Source organism: Athene noctua, chromosome 2 (assembly GCF_965140245.1).
Source record: "Athene noctua chromosome 2, bAthNoc1.hap1.1, whole genome shotgun sequence".
NCBI lineage: Eukaryota > Metazoa > Chordata > Aves > Strigiformes > Strigidae > Athene > Athene noctua.
This window is the reverse complement of record NC_134038.1, coordinates 80,157,576-80,175,769: the sequence shown is the minus strand read 5'-3', so window position 1 is coordinate 80,175,769 and position 18,194 is coordinate 80,157,576. Positions and strand designations below refer to the sequence as shown.

The window sequence follows — 18,194 nt, the reverse complement described above, 5'->3', positions numbered from 1 at the left end:
GTGTAAACAAGGAGGAATTTTAATTAATCTGCTATACAAGGGGATTTTTGTATGAAACATGAGTTAATATTATTAATATAATTTTCTGGCCTTCTTGCAATGTAATATTTTCTACTGCTTTCATATTTTTCTTAACATTTCAGTTCTGATTTAGCTTGTCATATTTATAGCTGTTCCTTCTCTCCCTCCTTTTCTCTTTTATTGGTACTAGAAAGGTGTAGGTCTTTTTATGAACAATTATCTATTCCATATGATTCCATGGTTTTGCCACTCTGGCATGTCTGATGAGGTAAATAATAAATTTTACCAAGTGATGTCATATCCATGAGTTTCAAGCCTAAGGGGTCTGAAGTCCTGATAACTGTAATTACTTACCAACTAACCTTTTCTGAGAAATACGATGTGTCTAAAAGGACAGAGATTTTTTTTCCTGTTGATCATCCCTCGTTCTTAGCTGATCTAGGAATAGATACGGGACTTTACAATCTACTTACAGTCAGTTAGTAGACTTTCTCTGGCTTTTAGAAGTATCTCATTCTTTGCTTCTGTAAGAATAATGAATCACTTTTTGTCCTTAAGCTTTATCACCACTTTATGACAATGAAAAATATGTACATAGTCTCCTATGTGTTCTGCTAACATACTCCAATCAATAATGGTTCCCAGGTCAGAATCTAGGGCTGCAAGACCAGAGGTAGTAAGGTTTGGAAGAGATGATAATGTTTTCAGAGATGTTTGCAGTTTGAGTGACTAAAGTACTTCCATGAAGGTCTGTCAGAAATATTGCGTGCTATATTTTTTGATAATAGCTATAAATAGAATACTATACGCAAACACATACACTTATTGCAGCTGACATTTTATCCGTTTCAATGAAATGTGTTTGCCATCCTCCCTTGGCTTCTTTGAATTGCTTAGTCTGAAAGTATTGCACCAGTGTTGCTAAAGTTTGCAAGTAATCTATTCACAAAATTAATTAATTAAATGTTTCAAGTGATGTTTAATTTTAATTCAGCCAAATCCCAAAGAGGAATACTGTGCAATGTGACTTGTAAGCAGTCAGAAGGCCTTTTAATGGAAGATACAAATCCTGTAGCTGGTCTTGAATGCAGTGACCTGTCATTAATTTTGAAGGTATTGCTTGGGTAAAGAGCTTAGAAAATGACCTTAATTTTTGCCTGTTTAAATTGCTAGTGAGCTGTTGCATCATCCTTATGGAAAAGAACTATGGAAGTAAAAATAAAGATACTAAATGTGTGGTTAAAAGTATATTCTGTAGATTTGTTTCTGTATAGATTTTTGCAAGCTTGGCAATATCTACTTTGACTTACTATACCGTGATTAGAGGTTAATCTCAAAAAACCCCACCTTACAGCATTGGTTTGACATTGGTCCCTCTTGTAAGATGGAATTGCAAGAGAATGCAGAAGCTTTGAAAAGGCCAATACAATCACAGCTAAATTTAAACAATCTGTATTAGATTAGAAGTTCTCTTTGTGGAACTGCACCCCTTGAAAATCTGTAGGAATAATATTTTGAAGTGTTTCAAGGCAGAAATTCAAGGTATTTTTCTGTTGGACCATTTTTATATCAGAAGGGTAAAATCTTAATTGGTTTTCATAACATTATACTGATAAATATTGAAGTTTCACTTCTCTGTTGAATTATCATGATTCTTTTTAAAAGCACGGGACCTAGATGCCATACCCCATGGAGACAAGTTGATTTCCTCCTTTCAGTTCTTTCGTGGATGGTCTCACATGCAGGGAAATAGGGGAAGAAAAAAAAAAAAAAAAGCTTTTATTTACATGGAGGAAGGGAAGATTTCAGGGGCTGAATGAAGCATTCAGTTCTGCCAAGGCATCCATTCTCTTTTGTGGCATCAGTGCTCTGCCAAGATTGTCACACTGTGATACCTCCTTTATTTTTAAGTTGGAGACTTTATAAAACTAGGATCTTTTAGGTCTGTGGGTTTGCAATATGATAGCATGAAGCCTGATGGGAAAGAGTCACCATCAGCTACTGCTCGGAAAAGCTTGGCCTGTTCTCTTTGAGCAGTAAGCTTGCAATGGAAGAAATGGGGAGGGAGGAAAGGAGCAATGAATGTGGAATAAAGTTTCTTTACTTATTTGACAGGACACTATGCACAGTCAGTGTGACTTCTTATCTCTTCCACTGCCATCTTGATGGCCTTTTGGTAGCATCAGGGGGAAAACTATTAACATTAAGAAAAAAATATTCAAATACATGAGGACAAACAGACTCTTATGAGAAATACAGCATCTAAAATGGCATTGTTTACTTTCTGAACTCAATTCAAAATGCCTTCAAATGCCAGTTTTGTTTGCATTGGGTTTTTAAAATGGTGCTGATATTTAAAAAAAGAAATCCAGGGAAAATCAAGATAAAAACAAACTCACTACATTATTAGAAGTTACAGCAGCCATAGGGATTTCAGAGTGTTATTATGAGAAATGTCTTACTGCTCAAATTAAATTTGTTTCAGTGTTGCAGCATATGTTTTTTTTCATTTTCCATCTAAGTTCATAACCTATGGAGGAATTACTACAGGAATAGTTGTATGTAAAAATATTTATGTCAAAAATATTTCACATAAATAGCTTTTTTTTTTCTGTTTCCCAGAATTATAATCATGCTTTCAATTAATGAAAATAATGCCAGGTGTTTCTTTAAGAGGGTATTATGAGTCCTTCAGTGATTTCCAGATTTTCTCTGAGATTTTGAACATGTAGTAACTAAAAAAGGTAAAAGCTAAAGTGTTCCAAATTATTAATAATGATTGAAAGTAGTGCTCAGTTGCATTCAAAGTTATGATATTTTGGATACTAGGAATTGCTCCACTTAGGAAATACTACGTTTAAGCTGTTTTCTTGATTAAAAAATACAATCTTGGGTTTTTTTCTTAAATTAATGGGATTATAATCAAACATCTTCCATGTGGAACTCATTGGTTTTAGTTACTAATATTTTGAGTGTAGACTTTTAGAATATTCTGTTCTTGAAATCCTAAGTCATGTGGCAGTTCAGAGAGAAAATTTAGTTTCTACCCTGCAGAGTCCAAACACACTGAGACTAACTGCAGGCTGCATGCCGATATGGTACTCTGATTTGGGGACTAAAGTGGTCATCCATTTAAAAAATTCTGGAGTAACTGTATTTACCCTGCAGGATCATTGTGTCTCATTGCACTTGTCTACCAGTTGTCCAGACATGGAAGTTATGGGCATCTGGTTGTAGCTCCCATCACTGTTGATTTCTCCAAGGTTCTTTCAAGTGGAAACAAAGGTGTGCGGAATCATAGTGCACGCTCATGTCGCATTGGAACTGGTAGTCTGGTTGGAGGCAGTCTCAGCAGTTGGGAGACACTCGTGGGTCCACAGGCTCTGATATACACTTTGCTTCTGTGGTTTTGTGGGCCTCTGCAACTGTTCTTAAGTGTTAAATTGGTATTTATTATCCCAGAAGTATAAAAATCTTTCCTAATTGCAAAGTCTGCTGAGAGCACCAACTGTTCTTTTTGGTTCTTATTTCACTTAGGACTTTTTTATTGTTTTAATCTATGTTTTGTGCTTGATACTTTTAAGTTTCACTTGTTCTTGTATAATGATAAAGATCAGTGATGGTTACTGTATTGTAGCAAGGCACCAATCATTGCTCCCTTGTACATAGGATAACTGTGTAATAAAATGTAAATGCTGTTAAGGAAAGATCACTTTTCACTGGAAGCTACTGACTGTAAATACGAGGCTTTGATAGACATTTTTTAGAGAGTACATTTAAAGGAGAAGAATGCTATCAAATGAAAAGGCTGGGGGTTATTTAATGGGGACTATTTAAGTGTTCTCTGAAGTAATTAGACCTGAAAAGTCTTTCTGAATATATTCCAGTGCTTTACTTGCAGAAAATGTATACTGCTTCCCTGATAGATACCGTGGTCAATTTTTACCAAGTGTTGCAGCCAGATGACTGATATTTTCTCTCTGTGAGCTTTGTACAAGATGACTGCACTTCCAGACTGGCTGTGAGAGTGACAGTGACACAGAACTTGTTTTTCAGTTTGCTTATGTTGCTCTATAAATGTATAGGCAGGTTGTGCTTGAAATGAATGTGTTAAGATTACATTGCTATATACTGGTATCTTTAATGTCATTTCCATTCCATTACCCTATCCAGAGCAATTTAAGTTACCTATGATAGCGTTCTTTGTCTGCTGTCAGCATAGTATCTCTAAGGTATTCAGGGGCTAATGGTAATAAATGAAGGGTGTGGGTATCCTTGCCCCCACCTGCAAGATAAACTTGCAGAATGATACACTAGTAATACTCAAGTTTCTAGAAGACTTCCCATGTCTGTCCTGTGGACTGGCCTGCAGCCAGAAAATATATGTCACTGAGACCGAATGTCAGTGTCCTGAGGGCACAGAGCCATTTTGTAGGTGTACCTATTAACCAGTCCTGTCTCCTGGATGAACACTGAATGCCTAATATAGGTAGCCTCCAGTCCTGTGTATGAATCTTGGACATATGTTACACATAGTTTGTCTCCTGGATGGTCCTCTTGGACATGCACTACAGCTTGTCTTTAGTCATGTCCCTAGTCCTGTCTTCTAGTGCTCATGACCGAAGCCCCTAGATGGATCTTGGAATTGATTGATTACTGTTTTGGGAACTGTTGATAGACTGTGTTACCACCCCCTTACTCTGCTCAATTCCTTGGCTGAAGTGAGGACCCTGGGCACAGTACAGTGTGGGGCATGGAGCAGACTAAAGATGTGTCTCTGAATGTTTCTTCACAAGGATCTTGTGTGGGGTTAAGCAATGATGGAAAGTTCACTCTTCTTGAGGACTCTCCCATGAGATGATCTTGGGTATGAGGGTGTGGGTATCCAGACGAGTGGAAAGCTCAGTGTTTTTTTCCCACATGAAAATGAGCTCACAATCTCTGTGATGGAGACATGTCTGTTTTGCTACCCACAATCTCTGGTGCTTGTTTAGAGTCTTTAAAGACCAGGGCTTTCATCTTCTTGAAGAGAATGCAACAGCTGGTCAGCTCACACACTGCAATGTAGTATAAGAAGCACTACAGAATACCTCCAAGTCCCTAAACCTTTCAAGAACCTTTTGAATGTCATATGTTAGTGAGTGTTTGGTGTACCTCTGGAACAATGTTTTCAGCTAAGTTCCCTCCTAAAAGAATCTGATTTGCATGCACTGTAGCTATTATGCAAACATTCAGTAGGGCCATTACTTCACGGATTCACTTCAAAATCATACTACTGATTTACACTGAAGGAGTAACATAGATGCAGCCTTAGGAAATGAATTTATATTATGCTTACTTTGGTCTAATGATTACCACTGAAAGGAGCGATAGCCTTCTCTTGCCCACATCACTTTTTGTGTGCTCCGTCTGCTTCCGCTTCTGAGTTTGACTTGTCATGGTAAATCTTCCCTGCTTGGAGGGAAAGCTAACTCATGAAAACCTGCAAGTTTTCCCTCGGATCAGCAAGCTGATGGGAGTGACTATAGAGTTGCACAATTGCTAAATTTAACAAAAGGGAAGAGGCAGAAAAGCAGGGAGAAAGCAGGTCTACCCCTCTGGCCTCTGCCTGCTGTTAGACTGAATTATATGAAACTACACCCTGAAGGAGAAGCATGTAAGTTTATTCAGAGAAGATTATTACTGTTGCTGTTGGTTGACAATTCGCACAGCTGAGGATTCACTGTTTAAAAAATGTCGTGGAATTCCCCAAATCATTCAGGGTTTTTTGCAGCAGATAATAAACTTTTTCAGGTGTCTTTCCTGACAAATGGATAAACATGGCATGTGTATTTGGTGTCCTCATTTTATTTGTTGACCTTCAGAAGGTAGCAGCAAACTGTTATATATCAGCATGCTATTCATAGGCAGATACAGTAACAAATGCACAGCTAAGTTTATGTTTCTTTTATCCAAAATCTTTAGATCAGTTTTAGTGTGAGGTCAATTCTCTTGCCAATTTTAATTTGCTTTTGTCTATCTGTACTTAGAACATGATGAAAATAGAAACTGTGCATTGTACTTTTCTACCTATACTTTACAAAACTCACTTTCTCTGCTTTCTTCACAATTCATTTGTCTTTTTCTAAGGGAAAAAGTCCTACTTAAAATACCATGTTAAACACTGTTCAGTCTGTGATTGAATCTGAGCCTCCTGCTGGAACTACTCTCACCTCACTTTAAAATAAACATAGCAAAATGCAGGAGAGTATTATATTCCCTAAATATACATTTTGTTAGAAATAAGGTTAGCTAATTAGAGCATGTTAGATCTGTAAATTGGGAAGTCTCAGTGCTGGTATGTAGGCAGATTAAAGTCGAAATTCTACTATCAAGTCTGCCCTTTGTATTCATGTACTGTGCGTTGTTTCTGCATGTATGGTAGCAGCATTCAGAGATTTTTCTGGGTTGAGTAGATACCATACAATCCCTCTAGGCTCCTAAGGGTTTGTTTTTTTATTTCCCCAGAGATTTCTCTGCAGTATGGCTGAGATCTGCTTTCTGCTCTGAGCAGAGACTTTCCCGTCTGTGCCTTTCTCCCTCTCTGCCTCACCCTGGAAGCCCTTCCTCCTCCCTCTGTGTAATTTACTCTAAATCTGAGTGCAGCAGCCAGGAGAGATAACTAACCACACACACTTTTAGTGAAAATAGCAGATAATGTTTATGCTTTGTGTTCAACAGCACAACGCATCCAACACACTGTTAGAGCATTCAAGAAAGAAGCACATATCAAGGAAGATCCTTTAGCCTTAATTACAGCCTTCAGTTGTTGAGAGCCTGGAGCTAGGACAGTCCAGGTTTAGAACTAGGTTTGTGTCAAATGACAAAATGTTTGGACAGTTTAATGTACTTGGTGTTTATTATATCCATTATATTAAGCATGGTTTAGGAAAGTGAAATCTGATAAACAAATCTGGCTTCTGAAACCTTGGTTGATCTGATATTTCCATGGTTACCATTCATGAAACCAAAATGATTTTTCTCCAGGCGAAAATATCAGTGTGAATGTGTCCAGCAAGGTTGTGACAGGTTATATCGAAGTATATTAGTTTGTGTGATGGAGCTTTACACAGAAATTACCAAGGCAGTTACTTCGAAGAGTGTTTAAGGGTTGTGCTAGAACAAACTTCAGTCATCATGTTCTTAGATTACAAAAAATATCCCCTTATGTGGTCATTATTTCAAGAGAATTTGCATATATAACCTTTTATCAGAAGCTAAATTTTGCCGACTTCAGGGAGGACCCACATCTATTTGTGACTGGTACCCCTGCTCCTGACCTCTGGTGCCATCATCATTCTGCCTAGAATCCCCAAAGAATTGTCTGTCTCCACAGTGTAAGGTGACACTGCTCTTAAGGACCTCTTCTGGTTGTACTTCTGAGTTTCATCCAACTGAAAAAGCAGCATAAGGATGGCAGATCAAATAAAAAATAGTCCAGGAAGAAACCAACCCAAGGCACCTCTCTTTACCTTTCTCCTTGTTGTGAGGAGTGGGCACTGGAACCCAGCTGCTGTCACTGACCAGGCAGTGAGCACCATGCGACTGCTTTCCCATTGTCCAGAACGGGGGCAGTGGAAAGCACAGCTGGGCCTCTGGACCTGTGTGGTTGGTTCCTCTTCTTTCCTGCCTTTGTGTGTGTATGTATACACTATTGACACAGAATGTTTTTTGTCCCAAGACTGCTCCCTACTTCAGTACCAGAGCTACTGTAGACCTTTTTGCAGCTTGCTTCAGCATCTCTCTCCTGCATATTAGCATTTTTTTTCCTAAACCAGTTGAAAAAAAAAAAGAGCCAAGTCTGAAAAATTAAAACTGAGCCAACTATATTTTTTTTTATTTTAGTCAGCATAGAATTATACATGTCTGCGCAGTACAGTATAAATCATTATCATCATTAACATTATCCTTAGGTAGGCAATTTCAGTGCTTTAAACCTGCTTCTCTCCAGTTGTTTTGTTCTGAGCTTTGACTGCCCCTCAATACGAATCCATGTTATGAGATCCCAGGGTTTCTTGATTCATTGTAGAGAACATCACATCTCAATCTGCATATGTATATGCTAATGTTGTGCATATAAGTACTGCAGCTGCCTATTTATTTATATTGAAGCCATTTTATCACAACATGAATGAAAACAATTACTTTGTCAGTAAATCTAGGTATATTTCAGAATATATGTTGATGTACAGCCAAACAAAATTTTTAATTAAACAATGCTGCGACTGTTGCTTCACTTAAAAAAAAATAGGTACATTCAAACCCTGACAGTTGATACTTCTCATCTTCCTGTAGCTAAAATTGCAGCAAAATAGTATGGCATGTCAGAGGACTAACATCACTGAATAGGTAAGGGCTATGTAGAAGGAATGAATACGGTGGAAAATGATGATATTTCTGTGATCAGGATTCAGTTTGGTTGACATACCCATTACAGGAAAGACAGCAAGAGGCATGGCCATTCCCACAGGTGTAGGAAACAGCTCTGAGGAGAAGTTTCTAAGACTGTTCTTGACCATACAGTATTGTGGAAATCCTCTACTGAAGAAATTAAATATGCTGAATGCCCAACAGTTTTGTGGGACCTGTGATGAAGACCTACAGTCTGGGTGTCCTATTCCTGTTTTTCATGACTTCTAGACTCACATTTTCAAAAACTTCCACACTTTGTCCTATCTCTCAGGGTTACTTTTCAAAGAAGAGTTTCCAAGTGTGGAAAAATTATCTGAAAGTGTGCTCTCAGCTGCGTTAGCTGCTCAATGCAGTGTTCTGGGTTTTTTCCTCCCGAGGACTGATGCATAACACCTGATATACATCAACACGCACTGCATCTGAGGGCCCTAAAGGAACAGGGAAGAAAGAGACAGTTATGTAGAGTTGTTACAGCTCTGCAAAACTTTTCCAAACAGAAGAGAAAGTGTGGGTGTATGTCTACAAGGCTGCATCCAGGTCTTTTACTATAATGGCCACTATATATCGGTTTCAGTGTACTAGTTCAAATAATGACAGCCTTCTCTGTTCTTGAAAGCAGAGCAGAATTGCTTTGAGGGTTCCAGATCCTCCATTCTGCATTTTTTTTCACTGAACAAAATTCACTCCTGATATATATACTTTTTCTTTCTCTCATATTTTTTTTTTTTCTTTAAAGTTGAAAAAAGCAAAACTGCCACTCTCTCAAACCAAACCCCTTTGGATGTCATGGGCTTGGGACTGCAGCACAAGGTAAGTGTAGCATCTGTCTTAGGTAGGACAAAGGGATGTCAGTTAATTACAGTTCAAATAGGAAGGGTAGAAACTGTAGGAAAACCTGGTTTTAAATATAGATAAATTTCATCTTTTAAAAACTTATGTGACAGAACTGGTGAACTTGTTCCTGAGTCCTTTATGTCTCTCACCAGAGCAAACAAGTCAATTTCTGTTTTTCCTAAGCTCTTGAAGCTCCACACTGATAGCTATGGCCCCTCCAAAGTGGCAGGAGAATCTCCCTTCCCTTTGCATCCCCTGGATGAATGTGTGGAGGGTGCATGCAGCCCCTGACCCTTTTTCTAGCTTTCAGAAGGGTCTGCTCTGTGTGGAAATTACAAGCTTCCAGACTTCTCCTACTTGTTGTCATCTGGTTCTCCTTCTGTTTTGTTACTATTTTATGAGAAAAAGGGAAGCTAGGAACTGAATAGAACAAAACTAGGAATGAGGAGGAGGCAGGGAAATGTGAACAGATGTTTAACGTTGAGTAGCTCAGGAATGCAATAACAGGGTAAGGAGGGTAAGTTAGGAGCAGCAGAGAGGGTACGGTAGGACTGGCTGAGCAAACACAGGAAGCCAACAGTGTACCAAAACTTAAGAAAAAAGTAACTTGAGATTATAAAAGGAGCTAAGATACGTGGATGGGAGCCAAAGGAAGTGGGTAGACAGATTAGATTAAAGATAGTGAAAACCTGTTTCAGCACAAAATGATGAGTGTTAGAATCTTGTTATCACCAAAAGGGAACATAACCTTATATATATACAAACAGGAACTTGTTTGCCACATAAATATTTTAATTGTCTAAAAGTCCAAATAACTAAATAAGAAAAACCTCATTAAAATATCTTTTAAATTTGTATACAAGAGAAACTTTCAAGTAGCTGCCCCTTCATTGTTGCTGCAATGTGCATTCTTCCAATGTTCCTCTGGGTCCTGGGGCTGACAGTGTCAGTCTCTCTGAAGCAGAAAGCGGGGACAATTAGAGTGAGTTTTTAGCAGCCTGAGGTCTTTGCTGGGGGGAGGTTCGTGGTGGGGATCCCTTTCTGCTCAGTCTTGGCTCTCTTTGGGGATATTTTTACGTAACGTCTTACCATAGCCTTCCTCCTTCTCCCTGCTTCCCCAAAAAAGTTTGGGAGCCATGTGCTGCTCTCCCTCAGCCTTGTTACCCCAGAGGGACTGTTTGTCCCGCAGTGACTATGTAGGGGTGCCAGCCACCAGAGTGAAACCAGCACAGCGAGGCCACAGGCATGTGGCTACCAGGTGAATGCTGCCACGGCTGAAACCAGCTCCCATCAAGGCAGGGCCAGGCACATCTGAGAGCCTGCGCTGCCAGCTGCCCACCAAGCCTGTGGCCTTGTGCAAAAATCATATTTACATAGTTGTGGGAGAAAGACTGAAGGAAAAGATGAAGATGCTGGATTTATGATGAAACTGGAAGAAAATGCTCAGAAGTGAACCTATGTGTTGCTGTGTAGGAAGATGGGATCTGACAGTCCCTACCCTGAGAAATGAATACCAGAGTCAGTTAAGTATATGGCGTACTTGGGGATTAAGACATCAGAGCTGGGGAAGGAGGTAGGACTGAGAAAAACAGCTTGGTACTATAAAGCAGTGGAGGGCAGTCATGGTGAAAAGACAGAGGAGCCTTGTGGAGTAGGAACAACTTCCAGAGAGTGGGTGGAGTCCGGGATTGATCCTGTGTGTTCCCATTCCTTGCTGTCTCTTGGGGAAGTATGTCCGGTCTTGATACAGGCAGAGTGTACCAGCCTCTAAATCTGTCAACTACTCTATTAATTCAGAAGATAGCAGAGCTGATTTTAGAGAGCCGGATCAGGCTGTTGATCTGCATGGATCTCAGCATGATGCCATATTTATGGAGTCAGTTGTGCAATAGGTAGTTTGTGTTAAAGGTTACCCAGGGTAACAGTTTTATAAATCACAATCCTTAATAGCATGGTCAGGTGATACTTTTCAAGAAATGTTTGTGTCGTTCTGTAAACAGGATGGATCAGCTCTAAGAATGGTTCAAAATTAATATGCAGTTTAACGTATTAAGAAATTAAATATAAAAATAAATAAATGGGTTGTATAATGCTAAATATTTTCGAAAAAGAGTTCCTAATAATCTTCCAGATATATATGTGTCTCTGTAAGCATACAGACCTCTCTATTCCTGTTCACTTGCAGTAACAAGTTTTGTTGTGTCACATCAAGGCACCTGCAAGTTACAATATAATGAAAAATGATATTTCACCTGTGCTTTTGTTACATTTTAGATATACTTAAGAGAGGACAGCTGAATTGGGTATTCAGTCTGTGACGATGCCTCCTGTTGTTTCCTTTCTAGGAGTTGAAGAATTTATCACCAAAAATAATAGATGAGAATGAAGTCAAAACTTGGCATTCATAATGAGAGAAACAAGTTTTCTGTTGAGGTTATAGTGCAGGGATTTTGGTTTCACTGTATTAAATGACTGGTAAGCATGATAATTTTGTTTGATATCGGTATAGTATTAACTTAAATGAATTTTGATTCTTTTTCAGAAAAGATTTGTTTGTTAAACCAATCATCAATTTAACTTACTGTTAAATTAATCTCAGAACATAGGACTCAATACCCACGAGTATTTTAGGTTTTGTGTGAAAATACCAGGTAATCTCACTGATGGAGAAGCTTCATTAATTTTTTAAAAATTTTTTATTTTAGAAGAAGGTCACTGTGGTGGCTTCTGGGAAGAAATCCTAGTGCATATATAGCTTTCTTTTGATGGTTTGATTAATCTCAAGGATGCTTTTTGTGGCAGAGTAAGTGATTCAGGGATGACTGCTGAAACTCAATGCTTACCTGTCCAAAGAGGACATGTACCTTGCACATACTGGCTCTTCCGCCGTCTGGGTCTTTTTGCTTTGGGTGTGGAAAGCACAACCAGGCTAATTCAGCTCTGAAGTTGCAGAAGAAATGTTACTATTGAACTGTAATTGAAATGCTGAGATCAGAGGAAGGGACCAAGAAAGCTAAAGGCGAGGTTGAAAGTTTAAATTGTGACTCAGAATCTATTGTGGCAATGTTTGAAGGCATTCCCTTTTGCTACCTGCTGCCCAAGTACTTGAATTGCTTGCATTTTGAGGCCTGAGGGGTCACCTTTCCTAGGTGACTTTGTTTTGAACTGTCTGACTATGGAAACACCACTCTCAGTGATGTTGGGCTTCTCTGTGCTGTTACACTGTACTTGCTGATATGTGCAGTGGTAGCGGAGGAGCTACAGACCGTTCTGTGAGGGCAGTGCTAGAAGCAGTTTACAAAATCAGTTCAGCAGCTGTCTTCAGGGCTCTGTGCCTGTGGCTCTGACTGGTTTTATGTGTATGCAGAGTAGGCTAAGAGATGTATCTAATGAGCTCAAACATGTTCCTGTGGAAAAGCATGAAGGACAATTAGTTAGGCCCACATTTTCTCCAATTTCACCCTTCTTCTTTTGTGGTTCTAAGAACTTGTGCATTCCTACCATCACTGTGGGAATGCAAGTTTTGATGCCTACATCAAGTACAAGGATTTGATGTATGGTGTTATTTTAAGTTGTGAACTAACAGAAGGAAGAGAATAATATGTTCTGTTATCTTGTACAGGGCAACTTTAAAATTGGCAACTCAAAAAGAATCAGAAAATGCAAATTTGTGAAATTGTTCACTTGTCAAATGCCAGTGTCAGGATAGGGGTTATAATCTACAGTTAATGTTAGATACTACGTGGCACTGAGTGTCCCCAGTCAATGCTCAGGACTACGCTGCCTCTAGATGACTGTTTATCTGACAAAACTGTTTCTCTATTAAGAATTTAAAGTGTTCTGAATGTTTTGATTGAATGGAACAGGATTTTGCAGGCTATCTTCATCTCTGTATAGAGTGTTACAGCATATCACTTGTTCCCTTGTCAAAATTAATGTTAAATTTCGTTCAGGATGGAAGAAATCTTGTACTGTTTTCTTGTGTATGTGACCTTGCTTTTGATGTCATTCAGATGGTGGTACTGTAATTCACTAGTTATGTTCAATTGCTATTTAACTGCCCAATACTAAAATTTGATCCCCAGAAGACTTCCTTCGTGATCAGGCTAATCAGCACATTGGCAGTCTGTTCCTGTCGTGCGGGATCATCCCACACCACAAACAGTTGCAGGGAGCTGAGGTTCTTTTTTGCTCAATGTCAAGCTGAAGGAGTATAAATTCTGCTTTTGAAATTACTGTTGCGAGGTTTTACTTTGCTGCTCTGCCAGCATCCCCTACAAAGACTACAGTGTTTGAGCACAAAACAGTATTTCTTGCCACTTAACAGGATGCTCTTGGATTCTCTTTCCAACTCAGCAGGGCTCTAACACGGTGCCAGACCTTTATTTTGTGGATATCCGGTCTGTACTCCCAGTTCCAGCATTACTGTCAGCCATGGCGAGGGGACGGCTGGCCCTCAGGGGTGGGGAGCCAGGGCAGAGCATGCTAACAAGCCTGGCAGCGCTGGGAACTCGCCAGCCGGGGCCCCATCCTGCAGGACCCAAGCAGGCAGATCTGGAGGCAGGAACGAGATTCGGAGAAGCTTCGAGAACACGCAAGATTCAGTGAAGAGGTCAGACAAGTTTGTGGTGATAAGGCAGGTCTGAGGTGAAGCTGGGAACACATGTCAGCAAGTTGTGTTCAAAGTAGGTGCAGAGACAGTAACCCTGATCAGCCAGAGTCCAGTGATCACCAGACAAAATCACAGTGATGAGGCAGTTCCCAGGTCAGACTAGGAAGTTAGTCTGGGTCTAGGTCTGCGTCTGTGGGGTATGCACGGGCACATGCAATGCAGCTACAGTGTAGCTCAGATGAGGGTCAAGCGTAACAACCACAGCTCAACAGCCATTCCCACGCAAAGGATAGGGCAGTCATTGAGTCTTCTTCCAGCTTTCTCTTGAATAACTCTTCAAGGTTGGTCAAGGCATCTCAGAGCTGGCCTTTGCTTCACAAAGCTGGAGTAGAGTGCATTGCAGTCCCGACAGTCACTGGGAAGTCTCATCTCTGTGTCCTGTAAAACAATGATTAGAAAATACACTCTTTTTACTAACGTTTAATCAAGTAAGAATATTCCTGATACACGTCCAAAGACAATCTACTGGGATGTCTTCTGTAGCACATGAAATGAGCAAGAACTATAAAAAATTTATAAAACAATATAGGACAAGTATATTCCTGCTTGCCCATACTGTTTATCCACAGATCTATGACATTTAATCTCTGCTCTGTACAATCTTGGAGGCAGACCATATATGTCAAATAGTGACAAGGCAGACATGAAACTCTGTCTCAGAGACTGCCATTTTCTTTCAAGTACCTGTGGGCAGAGTAGCTTATTACTGGCACATGGCCAATCTAAAGGAAGTATTTTCAAGATCTTCGGGCCCCTGCATGTGCTTTTATCAGCAAAGGATATCTTTTCTTCTACTGGAAAATCTCTCTCCATAGACCATCCCTCCTCCTTCTACCATGGGGAAGGCAGTAGGTGGGGAATGGTAGAAGGCAAGCCAAGTGGGCTCTGTGGGGTGCCTGTGTTAATCACTGTCCTGACTCATGGAGGTCGAGGCAAACCACAAAAGCTCAGGTTAGACCGGCACTCCTCCCCTTTCCTTATTTACACTCCACATACCTCCAGCAAAAAAGTTTCTGTAAACCATTAACAACACCTTGAATATTGAACTTTACCAGATCTGGCACAGATGCCGACCTTAGAATTAGCACAAGTGACATCATCTGTTCATGTGCTCGGAAACAAAATACCAGAGGGATAAATGAAGGCTCGCTGCATGTTTATGTTTTAGGACTAGCCCTCTAAGTCTGACACTGTAGCAATGAATTTCATGGAGCAGCAAACGCTCTGCAGGAATATTTTTCAAGGAAGCATCTTGTGGGCATTTAGAGGAGAGCAGTTGACTGTGATGTCTTGCACTGCTGTGGGCAAGCTGTACCTCCTCTGCCATTTTTTCTGCAGACCTAGCATTGGGCAGGGCTTCCCATTTGTGTAACTGGGAAACATGGAGTGGTTTTACCCTGATGGAGTGGGCTCATCTGCCTTGATGGTCTTACGCTCTTGGCTCTCCAGCCTGAAGATTTTTGGGGTCCTGGGCATAATTCATCAGGCAGGCCTTCAGAGGTGGAATGATACCTCTTCTGGCACTTGCTGGCAAGTGTGACTTGCCTCCAGGACATAACAGAATTTAGTGTCATGTTTTTGTGGACCTCATTACTTGAATCAAGGCAGTGTTTTATGTAAGGCCTGTGCAAAGCTTTCTGTACATAATGGGGACATTTGACAGGGAGTCTGCAGGGAAATGCTGGGATATTTTTCTACTTTGAAGTTTCTTTGTCTTTCACTCCAGCTAAAGGCACCAGCTGCTATTAAGGTTTGTTTTGTTTTGGTTTGGTTTTTATTTTCTCTGCTTTTGTTTCTCTGCAATTAAATAATTACCTTACTGAGAGATTTCCAGTTATTCTGGTAATGTCTTGGAACAGTGTTAAATTTCTGTGATCAACTGAATCTCTGGCAGGTGTTGGTATCTATTTAGTGTAACAGCAGCCCTTCTGTCGTGTGGAAAGGTAATGGGAAACAGCCAAAAGCAGCACCAGAGCAATGACAGAGAAGAAAGCAGTTCAGTAAAAATACTAAATCCTTTAAATCACAACTGTATGTTCAGTGAAGACCTACAATGGGTGTCTCAGTCATTTCTGTTTACTCACTTTTATTTATTTATCTTTCTGACTACATCAATGATGCAGTGGAAAGGCAGGAGTAGGAAAAACAGGAGGTTATTTCATAGTAAAGAAAATAATTTCAATATATTAATCTAGTGCAATTTACTTTGATACTTAGGTTAATACATACTTGTCAGGAATAAAAGTTGATTTTTTTTTTTCTGGAGGCAAAACAGTGCATGAAGTAAACCTATTTGTAGTTGTAAAATTGTTGTCTCTGTACTTGTTCTGAGTGGTACATGGTTTACATGCCAAGTGAAAACATTTTTGCTGTGCATCAGTGTTTTTTTAACTGTTCCACTTAAGTATACTTGGAAAGTTTTATTTTGAAGTGGTGAGTGCATTCAGGCAATGTTGCCAAATTCCAGGATTACTACAGTTAATACAGAACATTTTGTTGACTTTAATTTGTGAAATTGGTGTTTTAGCAGTTTAAGAGTTGTTAAGGGATATGCAGTCTCAATTATTTTTGGAAAAAATGCCACAAAACCTGAAAATGCTAGGACACGCAGATGATTCGTAGAAGTAGTAGTTTGTTGTCAAGGTTAATGGACCTGAAATGCATATACAGGGTATAGTCTTTCTGACAATTAGATGATACCACCCCACTTCTCCAACTTCTGTTTTATAAGAACCCACCACCCTATCTTTGTGTTTGCAGCTTCCTAGGGAAAAGGACATTAGGCCAAATTTTATGTGGTAGCTGGTTTGAATACTATGCATGAGAACAGAACCTTGGTTTTACTGAAGTTGTCTTGCTGTTACAAGGTGTACATTGTAAGAAATTGTGACAAGATGAGTGAGATGAATAAGACTAGTCTTTTTCCTTAAAATGAGCTCCCCAAATAAGACCAAAAAGGCTTTTAAATGCAGAAGAGGGGAAAAAGGGGCGGGGGGGGGGGGGGGGGGGGGAGGGAGAGGGAGAGAGAAGAAAAAGAAAAGGTAGAATACTTATCTCTTAAATACAAAAAATTCCAAGTGACTAGGAAAAACAGCATATAAATGAAAGTGGTTTTCCTGGTGTCATGGTACAGTGAATTAGTCCTTCTGGGTTTGCTTTATGCCAGCCCTTGACCTTGAATGGTAGGGAACTGTGAACATTTGCCCCCCTGCCATGGCTTGCTGCATTTCCCTGCCACTCTCCCTGATACCCAGCTGCTCCAGGGTCCTTTAGCTCCCCCTCTTACCCCCGCACCTCACATCCCACTGTGACCATCTGCCCCACCGGGTGATCCCTCTTTCAGCAGCATCCCTGGGTGTCCAGCGGGGAGGCACAGCCTCCAGCCCTCAGCTGCAGCCCCGCTACCTGTCCAGCCTGGCCCCTTCAAGGAGCTCAGCGTACTCCTGAGAGTTCAAGCCTCGCAGAGGTATGTGATGATAGTTTTCCCCAACAGCCGCTGAATTACTTAGCATGCAGCTGCTTGTTGCTTTCCAGCAATTGCTAAATCACAGTTCAGGCTGAGGGAAGACAAAGCTGCCCTTGACTTCAGGAATAACAGGCTGCAGCCTTAATTATTCTTGAATTTAAAGGCCTACTGTTAGCACTAGACAATCAAAGAGAAGGAGAAGAACACTTTAATACTACTCATGATATGGGTTTGCTGGTAACTGGCACTTTATAAAGCTGTTATTTTTTTCATTTGAGCAAGCTACCCTAGTTTTTGTGTAATTTCACACTGCTTCTCCAGAGACAATAAATGGCAGAAGAAAATTCCTAATTCCAAGCACAGGATTAGGGGAGGTTTTGCTCAATGTCTCAAGCAACTCCCACAGCTTTTCTCAGTGGCTGCCCTCTCCGTGGTGTTACACCACATTTGCTAATAAGGGTCTGTGTGATACAGAAACTTGCTAGCGCAGGGAAATGAGAAAAGGTGCCCTGTGCTAAGTGGTTGCTTGAGTGTCTTTCCAGAGCATCTCACCAGACCAGGCCAGAAGGGGGTTGAAGGGCTGTCGGGACTGCAGCTTGATGCGTTTTTCACCAAAAAGCTGACAGTGACATTACATTTTGAATCTTTTGTACTTCTTCAGAAGTTGAGTAAGATGAATTTGTCAGATAACCATCCAGTAAATAATCAGTAGAAATCCTTCAAGTTGCATATCTTTTTAGCTTGACTTCT

General features: G+C 40.2%; 1 protein-coding gene across 12 annotated transcripts in view; it reads left to right on the top strand.

Moving 5' to 3' along the window:
• Positions 1 to 18,194, top strand: part of CTNND2 (catenin delta 2) — a 689,312-nt gene that overhangs the window by 288,088 nt on the left and 383,030 nt on the right. The gene's annotated exons all lie outside the window — the stretch shown is intronic.